Below are 19,996 nucleotides of genomic sequence, written 5' to 3'. Positions count from 1 at the left end.
CCTCGGCTGTGATTATTACTCCTGGAGCTGGCGGGATGTCCTCTGGGGGGTGTTGGTCCCTACATGTCGTCGGGGGGGGGGGGGGGGGGGGGGGGGGGGGGGGTGTTAGCGTTTTTATTTGTTAGCTTAAGTTTGGGTTGTTTTTCTTTTCTCCTCTTCCCGGGGTTTGATGGGACGGTCCTCTGGGGAGGGGGGGGGGATGGTTTGGTTGTTTGTGTTTGTCTTTTTTGTTTTATGACTAATCAGATTATAAACGTGGTTGGACAAAGGCTGACCGCACAGGTTTACGAACTCCTGGCCACACCTGTGCTAATAGACTGACAGAAACAAAGGCAAAGATGCAGCCAGAGGAGAAGACGTCAACCGTTCTGTTGGAAGACAAATGCAGATACGGTTTCCAGCCATGGTCCCTGGAGGGGGGTGTTTCTCCTGGGCCAGGTTTGTGTGGTCACCGGGAGGCTTCCCATGAGGGTGGGGTCCTGTTGTGGCTGGTGTGCCTGGCTGGCTTTTGTTTGTCTTCTGTTTCTGTCTCTTGGTTTTCCTTCCAGGTGGTGCGCATTTGGGACTGAGTGGCTGTGTGGCTGAGTTACCAGGACCTCACCCTGATCACCTGAGGCTGATCAGGTGCAGCTCGTTCAGGACTCACAGCTGTGGTGCATCTACATGGATTGGAACATGGTAGCATTTAAGTCTGGAGTACACAGTGTGTATTTGCCAGAGACTCGACCTTGTGACCAGACGGGTGAGATCGTCGTCTCTAGAGCCATCTCCCATCAGTGGATGCAGAGAACGTCCAGGTTTGATGCATGGTCTGTGAAAGAGGAGGGGGTGAGGTCTCACGCTCGTCAGCACACTTCCTGAGGTACGTTTGGTTTTGTGACTAACATTTATACAGTCAGTAAATGTGGTGTCCCTCACACCTTATTGTATTGAGCTGTATGTTAGTCGTTTAATCAGCTTCCACTGCAGTGGAGTTTTGTGAACAGGGTGTTCTATGCCTGCAGGGTGGGAAGCTGATTTGCAATTAAGCCAGGAAGTGTTTGCTGTTTGTACACCTTTGAGCGGTCTCTCTGTGTGTGGAGTGTGGACTCACATAATGATTTCTTCTTTCACAGACTCGGTTTGTCGCGGCCACCTGGGGGGTGTCGGCGGGGTCCTTGGGTCCAAACAGTTTCTGGCTCCGGACCGTTTGTGCTGCTAGGAGCGCACCGTGTCACCACCACGCCAGACCGCGCACTCTTTTGTTGTGTTTTTTATCACATCACTGTTATGTATTAAATTCAGTTATCTTTTGTACCGTGCTCTGCTTATTTCATACTGGGTCCTTCAAACGCTGGTCGGTTCTCCGGGCTGCGTCCGACACATAACAGATCCTTGTCATTTGATTGGTGCTTTGTATGTCACATGACATGGATTATTCATCCCATTTGTGCTGTGTTGCATTTAGCGTGCAGTTTGGTTCCATACGTTTTGTATCATTGCATGCTGTGAGCCCCGCTCATAGTGGGGGCAGTGTTTAGCTAAACGTGGAGTTTGTTTTGCTGACAGATGGCGTTTTGAAGGAACTAACTGACGGTGCTAATTCTTCTAACACACACACACACCCCCCAAAAAAACAAAAAACAAATCCATTCCGCTGTAAGTTGTCTGGAGGCATGAAGAGCTGTTAGAATGAAAAGCTGATGTGATTTTTAGCTGGACTGAGAAAGTACACAGTCTTTTTTTGGGGGGTTTTTTTTTTTTGGAAGTACAGAAAGTCATGCAGTGCACAGCATCACAGACTTCATCTTGGACTCCCATTTAAAGTTCGTGTTGGACTGTTAAGCAGCAATGACGAACACCAAAATATAAGTCCCTTTTCTGTTGTTTATAAATTAAAAAAATATCAAATGACAAAGATCTATTTTTGCCTTGTTGAATGGTACGTTCCAGCTTTCACCTCATGAAATATTCATACCATTGAACTCATAAACATTCATTATTTGTATACTAAGAAATTAAAAACAAAATTCACTCCCAGAACAGTTGTCATAGAGAAGGAAACTATTTACAGAGATCAAAACCGTTTTTTGTACCCAGTTATAAACATGTTTATTTCTGCGCTAAAGTTGGACATTTTAACATGGAATCCTATGGGAATGTGCTCTGTTTTGGAGCCAACCTCAAGCGGCCAGTCAACTGCAACTTTTTGAACTTCTGCTAGGGCTTCATCTGAGGCACCACTTCAAAAATACACATGCAAAATCATTTTAATAATTGAATGAATGTCTTGATTCTGGCTTGTTCTTCTGCTCCTCCATCTCCTCAAGGTGATGCTTGTTACCACTGCTCGATGGTTATATTTTGCTTATAGATTCAGATATCAGAATTATGGGCGTGACCAGCCATTGTGGCCATCTTGGAGGCAATGGCAAGTAAACAACAGATACTGAAGTGCACGTTCTCCTCTCTCTGATGCTGAAAGTTCATGAAAATGTCACAGAACTTTGTTAGACACCTATCTCTATATCTCTACCAGCGATATAGAGATCGATCATCACCTATCTCTATATCTCTGGTAGAGATCTCTATACCTATCTCTATACATATATAGAGATAGGTGATGATCATGAAATTTCACAATCTGCGTGGTCAGAGAGTGAGTGTTTGTACATAGACATCATGAATTATTTATTATTTTCACCTGAAAAGTAATAAGATCAGCACATCAACAGGGCATAGATTATCTTTGTTGTTCTCCCACTTAATGTTTCCTGCTGCTCTGTGATACATGCAGGAAAAATGCATGTTTTCTTTCCAAAGTTAACTTGGTTTTAATAATTCAGCCTTCCAAAGCAAGATTTATATCCACATACATATATATTAAAAATTATATTTTTACATAAGAATGTACACAACTTACATAATTTTAAACAAAAAGTGCTATTAACATGTCAGGAAATGGTTTATATATATATAATTAACATCTCTTAAAAAACTAATTTGAACAATAATATAATAAATAAAAAGTGTCACCTATTGGACAGAGTAAGAGTGTATGAAGCAAACCACCCCCCCCCCCATCACTTTTTTTTTTTTTTTTTAAAGAATCACATACCTGAGTAAAAGTATACTCAACAAAAATATAAACGCAACACTTTTGGTTTTGCTCCCATTTTGTATGAGATTAACTCAACGATCTAAAACTTTTTCCACATACACAATATCACCATTTCCCTCAAATACTGTGCACAAACCAGTCTAAATCTGTGATAGTGAGCACTTCTCCTTTGCTGAGATAATCCATCCCACCTCACAGGTGTGCCATATCAAGATGCTGATTAGACACCATGATTAGTGCACAGGTGTGCCTTAGACTGCCCACAATAAAAGGCCACTCTGAAAGGTGCAGTTTTGTTTTATTGGGGGGGGATACCAGTCAGTATCTGGTGTGACCACCATTTGCCTCATGCAGTGCAACACATCTCCTTCGCATCATCCGTGAAGAGAACACCTCTCCAAAGTGCCAAACAGCAGCGAATGTGAGCATTTGCCCACTCAAATCGGTTACGACGACGAACTGGAGTCAGGTCGAGACCCCGATGAGGACGACGAGCATGCAGATGAGCTTCCCTGAGACAGTTTCTGACAGTTTGTGCAGAAATTCTTTGGTTATGCAAACCGATTGTTCCAGCAGCTGTCCGAGTGGCTGGTCTCAGACGATCTTGGAGGTGAACATGCTGGATGTGGAGGTCCTGGGCTGGTGTGGTTACACATGGTCTGCGGTTGTGAGGCTGGTTGGATGTACTGCCAAATTCTCTGAAACGCCTTTGGAGACGGCTTATGGTAGAGAAATGAACATTCAATACACGCGCAACAGTTCCGGTTGACATTCCTGCTGTCAGCATGCCAATTGCACGTTCCCTCAAATCTTGCGACATCTGTGGCATTGTGCTGTGTGATAAAACTGCACCTTTCAGAGTGGCCTTTTATTGTGGGCAGTCTAAGGCACACCTGTGCACTAATCATGGTGTCTAATCAGCATCTTGATATGGCACACCTGTGAGGTGGGATGGATTATCTCAGCAAAGGAGAAGTGCTCACTATCACAGATTTAGACTGGTTTGTGCACAGTATTTGAGGGAAATGGTGATATTGTGTATGTGGAAAAAGTTTTAGATCATTGAGTTAATCTCATACAAAATGGGAGCAAAACCAAAAGTGTTGCGTTTATATTTTTGTTGAGTGTAGCATAATACACGCATTGTTGCCTGGCCTGTCCTGCTCATCTGTTCCCTATATGCACAACCAATTTTCATTAAGAAATTACTGTTGGGAAAGTGTAGTGACTCGGATCCACAACAGGGGGCGTAAATGAACGGACAATGGATGAGTCAAAAATTACAACACTTTACTGTTGTGAAACGTGCACAACGGAATACAGACAGATGCAGAATTTGGATTACAGTCAAATATACAAGTTATGGATCGAGTTATGGATCAACCCGGCAGCCAACGAGTCCCGGATGTAGGTTTCCACTGATTCGCGCTCTGGATGTGAGAGGTTGTACAGCCTGCTGGACGGGTACTCAACGCCCGGGATCAAATCAATGGCGCAATCATACGGACGGTGCGGGGGAAGAGTGAGTGCCAGATCTTTTCTGAAGACATCAGCAAGATCGTGGTACACCTCAGGCACCGCCGTCAGATTGGGGGGGGGGCTTTAACCTCCTCATTAGCAGTCAAACCGGGGGGAACCGAGGATCCTACACACTCCCGGTGGCAGGTTTCGCTCCACTGAGCCACAACCCCAGACGGCCAATCAATCCGGGGATTGTGTTTTACATCCACGGGAAGCCCAAGATTACGCGGGAGGTAGAAGGAGTCACGTAAAACTCGATCTCCTCCCGATGATTCCCAGACACTACCAGAGTTACAGGTAGTGTCTTGTGTGTGATTAAAGGGAGAAGGGTGCCATCTAGTGCCCGCACCATCAATGGTGAAGGGGGCGCCACCAGAGGGAGCCCTACATCCCTTGCCCATCTGCTGTCCAGCAGATTCCCTTTTGACCCCGTGTCCACCAGTGCTGGGGCTTGAAGGGTTAAATCCCCACTCAGGATTGTAACTGGGAGACGTGCAGGAATGCGCGTGTGTCCCACGTGAATTTCTTGGCCCACCCTTAGCCCAGTTTCTAAGGGCGGGCGTTGGTGTTTAACTGCTTGGGGCAGTCTCTCTGCTGATGCTCGCTTGAGTCGCAGACAAAGCACTCCCCGTGGGCCAGTCTCCTCTGTCTGTTAGAAGTTCTTAATTTGGCCCTGCTCGTGTCCATAGCATCGTCAGCAGGGGGAGCTGTTACCACACGGAGTGTTGAGGCTGTGGAGCGTGTGGAGGGCGGAACCTTTTCGGACCCGGAAGGGAGAGGGACGGCGCGTGCCCGGCCACGTCCTTCGTCTCACTCCCGACGGCGTTCCTCTAACTGATTGTCTAATCGTATAACTAGATCAATAAGCCCGTCCAAATCCCGCTGCTCATCCTTAGCCACCAGGTGCTCCTTCAGGACCAACGACAGTCCGTTTAGCAAGGCGGCGCAAAGTGCAACAGTATTCCAGCCGGACCTCGCAGCCGCGATGCGGAAGTCAACTGCATACTCGGCTGCGCTCCGACGCCCCTGCCTCATAGACAGCAACACTGTTGAAGCGGTCTCGCCTCTATTTGGGTGATCAAAGACCGTTCTGAACTCTGTCACAAACCCAGTATATGTTGTTAGGAGCCGTGAATTTTGCTCCCAAAGCACCGTAGCCCAGGCGCGTGCCTCACCTCGAAGCAAATTAACCACATAAGCCACCCGGCTGGAGTCTGACGCGTACATTACCGGACGCTGTGCAAAGGCGAGCAAACACTGCATCAAGAAGTCTGCGCATGTCTCGACACAGCCTCCGTACGACTCCGGGGGACTTATGTATGCTTCAGGGGATGGTGGGGGGGTTCGTTGAACGACCATTGGAACGTCTATATTCGGCACCAGGACAGCAGGAGGAGGGGCTGCAGCAGCGCCCTGTGCGCGCGCTTCCACCTGTGCGGTGAGAGCCTCCATCCTGCGATTGAGAATGATATTCTGCTCAGTCATTAGATCCAACCGAGCAGTGAAGGCAGTGAGGATTTGCTGCAGCTCACCTACCATGCCTCCCACTGGCGCCTGTGCACCCTGCTCTTCCATTGGTTGTTCAATCGTTGGTTGACGCCCCTCGGAATCCATGACGCTGGCCGAGATATCCTGTTGGGAAAGTGTAGTGACACGGACCCACAACGGGGGACGTAAATGAACGGACAATGGATGAGTCAAAAATTACAACACTTTACTGTTGTGAAACGTGCACAACGGAATACAGACAGATGCAGAATTTGGATTACAGTCAAATATACAAGGGTGACGTGTGGGCAGGCTCGAGGATAGGAGATAACCGTCCAGAGAAGAGCCGGGCCCACGAACCCAGCCTCCAGCTGTAAGTAGGGAAAACAGGACGCCTGCAAACAATCCAGAAATGATTACGTGCGTTCGGCACAAATAACGGCTGAGAGTGTTACCTATAAGGTAGACGATATCTCGGCAGCGAGATGGAGTTGCTGCCCGGCTTTTATGATGATGGTAGTGGTGATGATGAGTGACAGCTGGTGCTTGTTGATGAGTGACAGCTGTCACTCCCGGTTGCTCCGGTGCCCTGTCGTGCCTGAAGCCCACACTTTAGGCAGGGCGCCCTCTGGTGGTGGGTCAGCAGTACCTCCTCTTCAGCGGCCCACACAACAGGACCCCCCCCTCAACGGGCGCCTCCTGGCGCCCGACCAGGCTTGTCGGGGTGTCGTGTGTAGAAGTCGGCCAGGAGGGCCGGGTCCAGGATGAAGCTCCTCTTCACCCAGGAGCATTCCTCAGGTCCATACCCCTCCCAGTCCACCAAGTACCGGAACCCCTGGCCCTTTCGGCGGACGTCCAGGAGCTGGTGCACTGTCCAAGCCGGCTCCCCGTCAATGATCCGGGCAGGAGGTGGCGCCGGTCCGGGAACACAGAGGGTATGCTTATGTATGCTTCAGGGGATGGTGGGGGCGTTCATTGAACGACCATTGGAACGTCTATATTCGGCACCAGGACAGCAGCAGGAGGGGCTGCAGCAGCGCTTCCACCTGTGCGGTGAGAGCCTCCATCCTGCGATTGAGAATGATATTCTGCTCGGTCATTAGATCCAACCGAGCAGTGAAGGCAGTGAGGATTTGCTGCAACTCACCTACCACGCCTCCCGCTGGCACCTGTGCACCCTGCTCTTCCATTGGTTGTTCAATCGTTGGTTGACGCCCCTCGGAATCCATGACGCTGGCCGAGATATCCTGTTTGGAAAGTGTAGTGACACGGACCCACAACGGGGGACGTAAATGAACGGACAATGGATGAGTCAAAAATTACAACACTTTACTGTTGTGAAACGTGCACAACGGAATACAGACAGATGCAGAATTTGGATTACAGTCAAATATACAAGGGTGACGTGTGGGCAGGCTCGAGGATAGGAGACAACCGTCCAGAGAAGAGCCGGGCCCCACACGATTTCCACTGCCACCAGATCTGGAACACACCAGAGCCGCCAAGTCACGAATCCCCAGGTGGACACCGTCTCCAGGTGTCAGATCAGGTACTGCTGGCAGGGCAGAAAACAGTTAATGGGGGTGTGTGAAAACACGCCCAGTAAACAGTCAGCAAGTTCGTTCTTTAGGTGGGAATAACACCTCCACCTCAAACACAGTAATGCATAGTTTGAATCACTACTTATCACAAGTTCGAAGTGAGGAGTGAAGACCGTCACTCCTCCAACATCCACGAACCCAGCCTCCAGCTGTAAGTAGGGAAAACAGGACGCCTGCAAACAATCCAGAAATGATTACGTGCGTTCGGCACAAATAACGGCTGAGAGTGTTACCTATAAGGTAGACGATATCTCGACAGATGCATAATTTTCCATTCTTCTTCCATACAAGTACCAATGTTCTTTGCTAGATCCTTTCACTGGAAGACTTGTGTAGGATATCTTTCTCTTCCATCTCAGAGAGGACATCTCTCAACTTCTGGTACTGGCCTGGTGACGCAACAGTATGACAGGTGGAATGGACCTTCGTGCATCTGTATGAGCTCAACCAAGTGGTTCTTCCACTTCACATGCATTGTCAAGTCCACCCAAACAGACTGTTGAGTTTGTCCTGAATGGTGGGAGCTCTGGAGGTGTCGTGGGCAAAATCCATGTTCGTTTGCATGCTTTGCCTTTGTGCCTTCAGCTCTCTATTGACTGTACTGTTCATACTGAGTTCCAAGTCTTCTGATGCCACACATGTTGAAATATTGGCCAACTTTGTGTTTGCGTGAAGGTGACCCTATCGTCACTTGGGTTGATGTCTCTGTTAAGGATTTTATATATATATATATATATGTTATCACTGTTAAACATTTGTACCTTCGTCTTCTTTCTTATGAAAATGGTGTTGTGCTGTTTGCACCTAACCCCGAGAATGTATGTGTTATTCAACCTTGTTTTAGCACTCTGGGGTCAATCTGAGCTGGGAATGAAGGGCTGGATGTACTTATTATTATAATATAACTTTGTTTTCGCAGCCTCTAACGACTGGGAGTAAGAGAACGTTTTGACTGTTGTGATGTGGTGCTTAGTGTGAAGGAGTGTGAAGGACAGGACACTTCAGGCAGATGCAGAATAGCTGATAACTGCAACAGACGAACGAGATGTGCTGACCTGTGTAAAAGAAAGTGTTCTTCCTTACAGCTGCACTTATTGACGTATGCGTTTATGTTACGGGAAGAAACTTGTCTTGCGTCATCACCCCCACCCTTAGGACAAGTTTTTGTTTATGTGATGAGGGCGTCTCTTAATAAAAAGAGCGGAAAAGCAGGCCAGACTTTAGTGTAGCCTTGGTGTACAGCCTGACTGCACTCCGCGCGTAAAATTTGACTTTCTGTCTCACTGGTGTTTCTTGACTCTGTTTGTCTTGTTAAAGGTTTTAAAAATGTTTGGAGGAGAAAATACCCGACATTGACTGGGGGCTCGTCCGGGATCTCAACAACACCGGAGGTGTCCGGCGGAGGTCGTCAAGTCCAGACGTAAATCCTTGGCCAAGGTCCGATCGATTGATCGTGTCTGCAATTGTCGACCACCGTTGGCATCGTCTGGTTGACGAGATTTTCCCGAAGAAGACAGACAGGAAGTCGAGTCAGTGAGTAAAATTTCTTTGTAAACAGTACTGAGTGAGTGGTGATCAGATCGCATAAAACAGTTAAATTCCGCAAGCGATGATACAGAATCGTCTGTTAATGCAAAGCAGTTAAACTCTGTAAGGAGGGTGCGGACTCCTCTGTTTTAATACGCGTACCGGTAGGGGATAAAAGTGATCACATAAAACAGTTAAACTCCGTAAACGATGATACAGAATCGTCTGTTAATGAAACACAGTTAAACTCTGTAAGGAGGGCGGACTCCTCTACAGTTGCGAGGGACGCACGTAGTTAAATTCCGGAAGGAGGATACGGACTCCTCTGTTTTAATACGTAAAGGAAATCCCGGGTAGAAATACGTGCACTGTAAAAAAGTAGTTAAATTTGGCAGGGACGGCGGAGTCCCCTAATGCAGGACATTAGTTAAATTTCACGGGAGGGCGAGCTCCCCTGGCATAAGAATACGCGTACGATTATTAAAAGTGTTTCTATGTGTAAATAGTGTTTTGTGTAAGTGTAAATAACTGTGTGAAAGTGTAATACTTTGGACAACGTTAGTGACAACCGTGCGTGTGGAAGCAGAGGCAAGTGATTCCGCTTCCTACAGGGAGGTGAAAGGAATCAACCACACGACGGCAAATTAATTGTCACGTCCAAAGAAAGTGTGAAAACTTCAGATTTAGAACACCCTAGGTGTGCCCCCGTCTGAAGTCCAAATTATAACAAGGGATAATAACAATGGGGGGTAAGACGTCTAAAAATAAGGAAAATGTATCAACTGACGACTAGAAATTTATGGAAGCAAAAAAAATCCAAAAGCAACAAAGAAATTGGAGACCTGGATAAATAAACATGACTTTGATGGACGACTGAACCTGATCAGTATACAGAAGCTAAAGAAGGAGTTAGAACAGGAACATAAAGGTGATGAGAAAAAGATGCAGAAAGTAGGGGCAGATTTAGTGGCATTTTGGGAGGAGGAAGCAGAGAACAGACAGAAGGGAGCAGAGAAGCGACGATTAGAGAAAGCAAGGAAAAAGAAAGCTGTAGGTAAGGCAGAAGAAGATGTGATAATTCAGCACAGAGAACCAGAACAGCCTCAGCAACCACCGCCGGCTGGATCGTCGGTGACAACAACACCCTTATCTCCTCTACCAGAGGATGACGATGTACCGCCACCACAGTATGATTTGGCAGTAAAACCTAAGGTAAAAAGTGAAAAACCTGAAAAACCAGAAAAACCACAAACACGCAGTCAAGCGAAAGTGCCTACAGCCCCTCCCATGGTGGAACACAGTGACCAGGGAGGTGCCTATCCTATGGTAGAAGTACCAAATCCTCGTGCAGGAACAGCAGGACATCGAACAACCATGCTCGTATATCGAACATGGAATGCTGATGATATCAAAGCAGCAGTCGACATGATACCATCGCCACATGTCGATATTGAGGGATTTATGCAGGATATAGAAAACATTAGAAATTCTTACCACCTTAATGGACCTGAAGTCCAACAGGTGTGGATGAAAGCATGTGGCCCTAAATGGAGTCAGATACGCAGGGACTGGAATCCTGCAGACCAACAAGGCGTACCACTGACACATGATGATCTAGTCTTGAAAACAAGAGTGGAAGCTATGATTACACGTGCAAAAGGTGTGTTAGGACCAAAGATAAATTATACTGAAATTACCAGGACAACACAGAAAGAAGGAGAGCCATGGACAGAGTTTAGATGCAGATTTGAGAGTGTATTTAGGGTCCATAGTGGCATATTGCCAGGAACACCAGTGTATGAAAACAAATTGAAAAATATTTCACCTGTGAAGCTGACAATGACCGATTTGATTCATGTTGGCAACTCAACAGCTGTCATAACAGTAACAGGTGCCACTGAAGACGTTTTAAAATTGAGATTCACAGGTATGCCATTACATGTGTCACTTTGTAAACCATATTTGACAGAATGGCAAGAATTGGGACTGACAGTCATAACAGCTTTGTCAGCCACTGACTGGAGCAGAGTTGGACCACGAACGGAGTTCAGTCCATCAACTAAATTGTATAAAGTGCCAGTTAATGTCTCATTGGTGCTGACAGCTGGAACACACATTGATGTGTCCACTTCACAATCCTGAGTGTTTCACTGAGTCCTGAAGAAGATGATCTTCTCTCTTCGGTACCATCAGGATTGTGGACAACAGGTCCTTCAGACGTAGGACTGATAAAAAATGCACAACCTGTAGTTATAAGACCAAAAACAGAATACAGACCATGTGTAAGACAGTATCCATTGAAACCTGATGCAATTGAAGGAATCAGGCCAGTAATAGAGAATTTATTAACAGCAGGAGTAATAGTGCCATGTCCAGATTCACCATGTAACACACCCATATTTCCTGTAAAAAAGGCTCCGCCCTCAGTGGGGTGGAGAATGATTCAAGATCTGCAGGCAGTAAATGCTGCTGTGATTAAAAGAGCACCATGTGTTCCAGATCCACACACCTTGTTAAATTCGCTGAGACAAAATTCTAATAGTTTCTCAGTAATTGACATAAGTAATGCATTTTTCTCTGTGCCAGTACACCCAGATAGTCAATTCTGGTTTGCTTTTACCTTTAAAGGACAACGATATACATTCACCAGATTACCGCAGGGTTACGCAGAGAGCCCAACTATTTATTCTCAAGTCATGTCAGCATGTTTAGCTAATTTCGTTCCACCGGCAGATAGCCAACTATTAGTGTATGTCGATGACATTTTGATTGCCTCTGACACACGAGAAAACTGCATAATTGACACAGTAGCATTATTATGTTTCTTATTTTTTGACAATGGCCACAAAGTGAGTAAAAACAAAGTTCAGTTGTGTAGGGATAAAGTAAAATATTTAGGACATGAATTATCAGCCACAGGGCGCACGATCCTGTCTGACAGGAAGGAAGCAATTTTACACGCTCCAAAACCACAAACCAAAAAGCAGATGATGTCATTTCTTGGACTGACTAATTACTGCAGGGCATGGATTCCCTGTTATGCAGAATTGACTAGTCCACTTTCTGATTTGATGTACAAGGATGATATTTCAATGTCAACCGTGTTGGAATGGAACAAAGATGCTGAGGAAGCTTTTGTAAAAGTAAAACAAACAGTGTCATCCACAGTTTTGGCCCTACCAGATTATAGTAAACCATTCATTCAAACAGCTGATTGTAAGAATAAGTTCATGACTAGTGTTTTGGTTCAAGTGTATGGCTCAAAATTAAGGCCAGTTGCCCACTACTCATCTAAATTGGATGCAGTGGCAAGTGCTCTACCACAATGTGTACAGGCTGTTGTTGCAGCCTCTATGGCTGTTCAGTTGACACTGAAAGTTCCACATGCAGTTTCTGCACTTCTGTTGCAGACAAACATGAGCCTTTTGTCCCCAGCAAGACATCTTTCGTGTATGTCCTTGCTATTATCACAACCACACCTTACGGTAGAGCGCTGTACAACATTGAATCCATCCACATTGATACCTTTACCTGAGGATGGTGAGCCGCACAATTGTCTTGATGTAGCTACAGTCTGTACGAAAGCACGCCCAAACCTCCGGGACACACCCATCCCAAACAGTACAATTGTGTATGTGGATGGTTCTTCCACTAAAAACGCTTATGGACAAACACAATCTGGATATGCTGTTGTCACAAATTCAGAAGTATTGGATTCTGCTTCATTGCCATCGTCATTTTCAGCACAAGCAGCTGAATTAGTTGCTTTAACTGCGGCTTGCTATCTGTTTAAAGGTACGGCTGTATCAATTTATACAGACAGCCAGTACGCTTTCAGCACAGTGTATGTGTTTGCAAAACTGTGGGAAGAGCGTGGAATGGTGACATCATCTGGAGAGCCAGTGACTCATGCCACTCTCCTAACTGCACTACTGAAAGCTGTGAAGTTGCCTCAACAAATTGCTATATGCAAATGTGCGGCTCACACCAAAGGCTCTGACAGTATTTCAAAAGGAAATGATTTTACTGACAGAGCAGCAAAAGAGGCAGCAGCAGCTTCTTCTATTTTTGTTGTACAGGAAACTACTCCAGATTTGCATTTAGGTCATACACTGCTTGCTGACATGCAACAGCAGGCAACTGACAGAGAAAAACAAATGTGGATAGCTAAAGGGGCTACGTATGCAAATGATTTGTACGTATGACCACGAAAGAAACCCATATTGCCAAAAAATATGGTTAAATGGGCGGCTATTATGAGCCATGGCGTGACGCATGTCTCATCAGGGGGTATGATATCGCAATTGCAATCTATTTTTTGTCTTTATGGGTTCGATGCATATGCAAAACAGCATTGTAGAGCATGCATGATATGTGCAAAACACAACTCACAAGGCAATTTGAGACCCCAAAGAGGTAAATTTCCAACACCACAATATCCCTTTCAAGTGATTCATATGGATTATATACAGCTGAGTAAACATGAAGGGAAGGAATTTTGTTTAGTCATAATTGATGCCTTCTCAAAATGGGTAGAATTGTTCCCTACAAAACATGCAGATTCACTTACAGTGGCTAAAGCATTATGCAAAGACATCATCCCACGATTTGGAATACCAGAAACAGTCTATTCAGATAATGGAGCGCATTTTGTTAATACAATAGTGCAATACATAGGAGAAGCGCTACAGGTTAATCTCAAAAATCATTGTGCTTATCATCCACAAAGTGCCGGATTAGTGGAAAGGACAAAGGGCACAATAAAAATAAGATTAAGGAAATGTATAGAAGAGACAAAACGAACCTGGATTGAATGTTTGGACCTAGTAAAATTGTATATGAGAATAACACCAACACCATCAGGGTTAACACCATTTGAGATACTTTATGGACGACCATATCGTCTACCAATTTTGACATGGATACTTAAAACAGCAGATGAGGAACAAACATTAGCAAATTTTATGAAAAAGACATTAACACAGAAAGAGATAACTTAAACACATTTACTGCCGAATAATTTTGATCTTCCACAGGACGGCCTTCCAGTAGTCTAGCCAGGAGACTGGGTGTTCATCAGAGTCCAGTCCTCGTTGGGAAGGTCTATACCAAGTGCTGTTAACAACACCAACTGCAGTAAAGATAGCGGAGAGATCAATGTGGATACATCACTGTAAGATACAGCGTGTGTTGGCGGCCTCCACAGTGTAAGGGGAAGTCTGGCTACAAAGGGAGTCTATTTAATTAGCAATAGATTGTCTCAATGCCAGTGAAGCAGGGAGATCCTTGCACTATTAGGTGAGGTGGCTAACAACACTGTATCCTAGCAATCATGACTGAACTACAGCAGACCCCGGAGCGGCGTGCTCAGCGCCGCCGCTGCCGGACTGTTGGTAGGGCAGCCGGTTGCGTTGTGATCTTAGTGTGTTTCGTGCTCCTCGGATTCCTGGCCTGGTGGTTGACCCAAGAATTGCAGCTCACTGTGGACCGAGCCAGAGAACAACGCAAGCAACGTCAGAAGAGGTTTATTCATAATGTGAACGAGACAGATGGACACCCTCATATATACCATACTAATATGTGGTACAGATATGTTCATTTATTGGCTATGGAATTACGTTACTAATTGTTATGTTTGTTCGCAAATACCTATATCCTCAACACACCCAGCTCTGACGGCTAAACCGTACCCTGCTAGGGTGACAGAATGTCTTATCATACGGATGCATAATCAAACTGTATTTCGGGGGCAGTTCTAACACCACTTGCCTCAGTGCAACCACTTATATGATAGGGATTTCAACAGAGGACGTACAAGCGTGCCCAAGTGCTGCTCCATTGACTAGACTGAAGGGAAACGCAAAAATATCATCACGTTAAATTGTCATCACAACGGCCATTCCCAAATTGCTTTTACGGGACAGGGAATAAAACTGTAGGTAAAATTAAGAAACGTCTGTGTACCCAAACGTATGTTTTATCAAATAATTTAAGCCTAGCCAAAACATAATATGTGGATGGTACTTATCTTCATCACATTGGACGGGGATGTAATTATACAGGCTCCTGTCCATGGGGAACAGATGAATCATGTGCTTATGTTAGTAAGTTTTTGCTACCACCTGTAAATGCCGGTGTATGATGACATCTATTGGCTTTGTGGTTCCAGACTGTACATGAGTCTCCCACCAAATTGGGGTGGTGTGTGTGCACCTACCCAGGTGACTGACCATACATATGTGGTAGGACCTCCACAGAGAAGAATGGCAGCACCAGACGGAGGAGATTGATATACCCAGATGTGTTACCACATGATCACATGTGGGGCTCGGATGTACTAAAGGACCAAAAAATTGTGGTCTGTAGGAGATAAAATAGCACATTCATTGTTCCCCTGGATAGGAGTGGGAAAAAATTCATTAATGATTGAAACTCTGAATTATCGATTGGGTCTGTTCATGAATGTAACTAAAAAAAATAGTAGCAGCTCAAAACACTGAAATAGATGCTTTACGTACCATGGTGATGCAAAATCGCATGGTTTTAGACTTGCTTACTGGTTCACAGGGAGGAGTTTGTGTTCTGCTGAACACAACATGCTGTACTTTCATCCCAGACTCCATTCATTCAGTGGATATGCAGGACGCATTGGAAGAGCTGAATAAACTTCGTGATGCAATGCATAAAGACACCCTAGCCGTGAACCGGTGGAATCCCTGGTCCTGGTTGACTTCAGGACCATGTTGGCAGTTACTATTGAAAATGGTGACACCAGTTATTATAGTCCTAATTCTGATTGGACTTTGCATGTGTTGTGTGATCCCTTATATCAAAACAATGGTTGGCAAAATGGTGTCAAATACATTTGTACAGTGTAATCTGGCCTTCCAACAAACTATGCCAAAATATCAAGCATTGAAACAGTCAGACCTTAGTGGAGAAAACTATAATGACTGTACTGAGAATTATGATGATATTGAAAAGCTCACAACTCCAGTTCAAGCTTGAACTGTTGACGTGATGAGTTAACACACTCTTAGCCTATGAAGCTTTAGCTGAAAAAGTAATAAGACAAGTGGTGTAGTCGAATAATACAGAAAAACGGTTCATTTATACCAGTCAGCCGAAGTGATGTATGGTGGTGGTGTGGTGACAGACTGCCACGAAATGTGTCAGGTTATTGTGCATTAATATCATTATTGTTACCCATGACCCCTGAAGACGTTACGACATATGCAGCCTCTCTTATTCCTGAGGATTGGCAGAAAGGCATAGCCAGACATAGAGTAAAAAGAGATTGGAAAGGAGTAGGAAATCCAACATATATTGACGCAATAGGAGTCCCCAGAGGAGTGCCTGACGAGTATAAACTGGTTGATCAAATAGCAGCTGGATTCGAATCTTCCATCTGTTGGTGGTGTTCAATTAATAAAAACGTGGACAGAATAGATTAAGTTAATAAACTAACTAACTAAGCTGGGTGATGCCTACTGTATATTTAACAGGTGATAAACAGGTGGGAAATGTTAAGGATTTTATATATATATATATATGTTATCACTGTTAAACATTTGTACCTTCGTCTTCTTTCTTATGAAAATGGTGTTGTGCTGTTTGCACCTAACCCCGAGAATGTATGTGTTATTCAACCTTGTTTTAGCACTCTGGGGTCAATCTGAGCTGGGAATGAAGGGCTGGATGTACTTATTATTATAATATAACTTTGTTTTCGCAGCCTCTAACGACTGGGAGTAAGAGAACGTTTTGACTGTTGTGATGTGGTGCTTAGTGTGAAGGAGTGTGAAGGACAGGACACTTCAGGCAGATGCAGAACAGCTGATAACTGCAACAGACGAACGAGATGTGCTGACCTGTGTAAAAGAAAGTGTTCTTCCTTACAGCTGCACTTATTGACGTATGCGTTTATGTTACGGGAAGAAACTTGTCTTGCGTCATCACCCCCACCCTTAGGACAAGTTTTTGTTTATGTGATGAGGGCGTCTCTTAATAAAAAGAGCGGAAAAGCAGGCCAGACTTTAGTGTAGCCTTGGTGTACAGCCTGACTGCACTCCGCGCGTAAAATTTGACTTTCTGTCTCACTGGTGTTTCTTGACTCTGTTTGTCTTGTTAAAGGTTTTAAAAATGTTTGGAGGAGAAAATACCCGACAGTCTCTCCCCAGAAATTTAGAACATGATTGCGCACATTGAGTAAAATAAAGCCTTTACCTCTCATAATAAACAATTACCTCTCATCATGGTCGCTGATGTTGCGATGCAGGTGATGAGGAGAACACTGACCCACAACATAGGGAGCGTTTAGTACCTGTACTTCATAAGACCAGTCATGTGGGCGGTCTTTGCATAATTAATGGATTTGTACTGACGTGAATATGATAGACAGTGATATGATATGACTTGTGATCAGAGACAAAAACAATGATGTCACATATAAAAACAGGAAGAACAGAACAGGACAAACCACATTTCAAGACATAGTGTAGAAAAGGTGTGCAGAGCAAAACATTTCCTCCAGTAAGACATAAAATGTATAGTGCATCCCTCAAAAATCTACTCACAACACCCCATAATGACAAAATTAACAAAGCTTTTTTTTTTTTTCATTTTTGCAAATTCACTAAAAATAAAAAACTAAGTATTCACATGTACATAAGTATCCACACCCTCTGCTCAAAACTTTGTTGATGCACCTTTGGCAGCAATTACAACCTCAAGTCTTCTTGAATATGATGCCACAAGCTTGGTGCACCTATCTTTGAACAGTTTTTCCTCTTTGCAACACCTCTTCAAGCAGGAGGGTTGTGCATGTTTATTAATAGCAACTGGTGTAGAGTGTGAGCAGTTACTGCTGCCTAGACTTGGAGTGCATGTTTGTTAAATGCAGACCGATTTACCTGCCACATGAATTCAACATTGTTATGGTTACTGCTGTGTACATTCCATCTGATGTTAAAGCTAGCTCGGCCCTCGGACGGCTACATGACACCATCAGTAGCCAGCAGAGCATGTATCCTGAGGCTGTCCACATTATAGCAGGATTGAAAGACTGTGCTCCCCAAATTCTATCAGCATGTTAGGTGTGCAACTAGGGGAGACAATATACTGGACAAGGTGTACTCGAACATCAAGATGGGCTTCAGGGTGAAGCCTCTACCCCACCATGGCCAGTTAGATCACCTGTCCCTGCTTGTGAGGCCAGCATACATCCTCCTCAGGAAAAGTGCTCCTATCACATCTGGAACTATCATAACCTGGCCCGATGGTGCTCTGTGACTAAAAGATTAATCCAGGTTTTGAATATATTTCTTATTGTTACATGGGAAACAAGGTACCAGTAGATTTAGTAATTAAAGTATCAGAAGAGCTTTTATTCGGGGATGATAGTGTTGAGCGCCAAGCTGAAGGCAAATTGTAACCTCTTCTGCACGTCTTTTAACAGAGGGACTTTGCGGGGGATTCTTGCAAATAAATTAGCTTCACACAGGCATCTTCTGACTGTCACAGCACTTACAGGTAACTCCAGACTGTCTTTGATGATCCTGGAGCTGATCAATGGGTGAGCCTTTGCCATTCTGGTTATTCTTCTATCCATTTTGATGGTTATTTTCTTCCACGCGTTTTTTTTTTTTGGTCCATATTAAAGCATTGGAGATCATTGTAGATGAACAGCCTATAATTTTTTGCACCTGCGTATATGTTTTCCCCTGTCAATCAAGGTTTTAATCAAACTACGCTGTTCTTCTGAACAATGTCTTGAACGTCCCATTTTCCTCAGGCTTTCAAAGAGAAAAGCATGTTCAACAGGTGCTGGCTTCTTCTTTAAATAGGGGACACCTGATTCACACCTGTTTGTTCCACAAAATTGACGAACTCTGACTGAATGCCACACTACTATTGTGAACACCCCCTTTTCTACTTTTTTTTTTTTTTTACTAATAGCCCAATTTCATAGCCTTAAGAGTGTGCATATCATGAATGCTTGGTCTTGTTGGATTTGTGAGAATCTACTGGTACCTTGTTTCCCATGTAACAATAAGAAATATACTCAAAACCTGGATTAAGCTTTTTAGTCACATAACACTACTATTATTCTGAACACTACTGTAGCTCATCAGCTGTTTTAAGACACACACACATACTTGACAGCTCCTCAGAATTTTTTTTTCTATCTGTTATATCTCTCAAGCCAGTCTTTTTGACTTTTGCTCAAAGGTTCCTGGTCGTATTTCAATGGAGACCGTCAGCCTTCTTAACGTAGATTATAAAACTTAAGGATTCAGCCCACAGATTTACATCCTGCTTCCTAATCTCATAAATCTGGACCAGGTGAGATTGAACAAATCAAAATTAGGTGCAGATCATATGCGGTCTGCTCTAGAAGTCATAAAGGATCTTAAAACTCACAACCCTGCAGCGATTCGATCTGTGGATGCCAAAAATGTCTGACCGAGTAGAACGGTCGTTTTTGTTTTCAGTGTCAGAAAGATTTGGTTTGGACCTTAATTTCATTATTTAAATCCTCTATTCAACCCAAGCAGCATGTTAATAAGGCCAGATTGATTTCTGAAGGTTTCCCAGTGCAGTAAGTTGTATTTCGAGATGCCCTCCATCACCTTCACGCTGTTTACTGAATCCCTGAGACTTGGCTCACATACAGTATTTAGCTGGGGTCTGGAATTGCCCATGACATCAAATGTGTCAGATGTCACTCACTGGGGTCATGTCTGCTTATTGATCGACT

The 19,996-nt window shown here is 44.4% G+C and overlaps 1 long non-coding RNA gene across 1 annotated transcript; it reads left to right on the top strand.

Moving 5' to 3' along the window:
- Positions 1–354: 354 nt before the first annotated feature.
- LOC117526476 lies at positions 355–18,515 on the top strand. Its single transcript, XR_004565301.1, has 3 exons — positions 355–365; positions 4,542–4,546; positions 18,292–18,515. It is a non-coding gene; the product is annotated as an uncharacterized LOC117526476 (long non-coding RNA).
- Positions 18,516–19,996: the final 1,481 nt, after the last annotated feature.

This window comes from Thalassophryne amazonica, chromosome 15, assembly GCF_902500255.1.
Source record: "Thalassophryne amazonica chromosome 15, fThaAma1.1, whole genome shotgun sequence".
Lineage (NCBI taxonomy): Eukaryota > Metazoa > Chordata > Actinopteri > Batrachoidiformes > Batrachoididae > Thalassophryne > Thalassophryne amazonica.
This window is presented reverse-complemented; position numbering and strand designations above follow the sequence as displayed.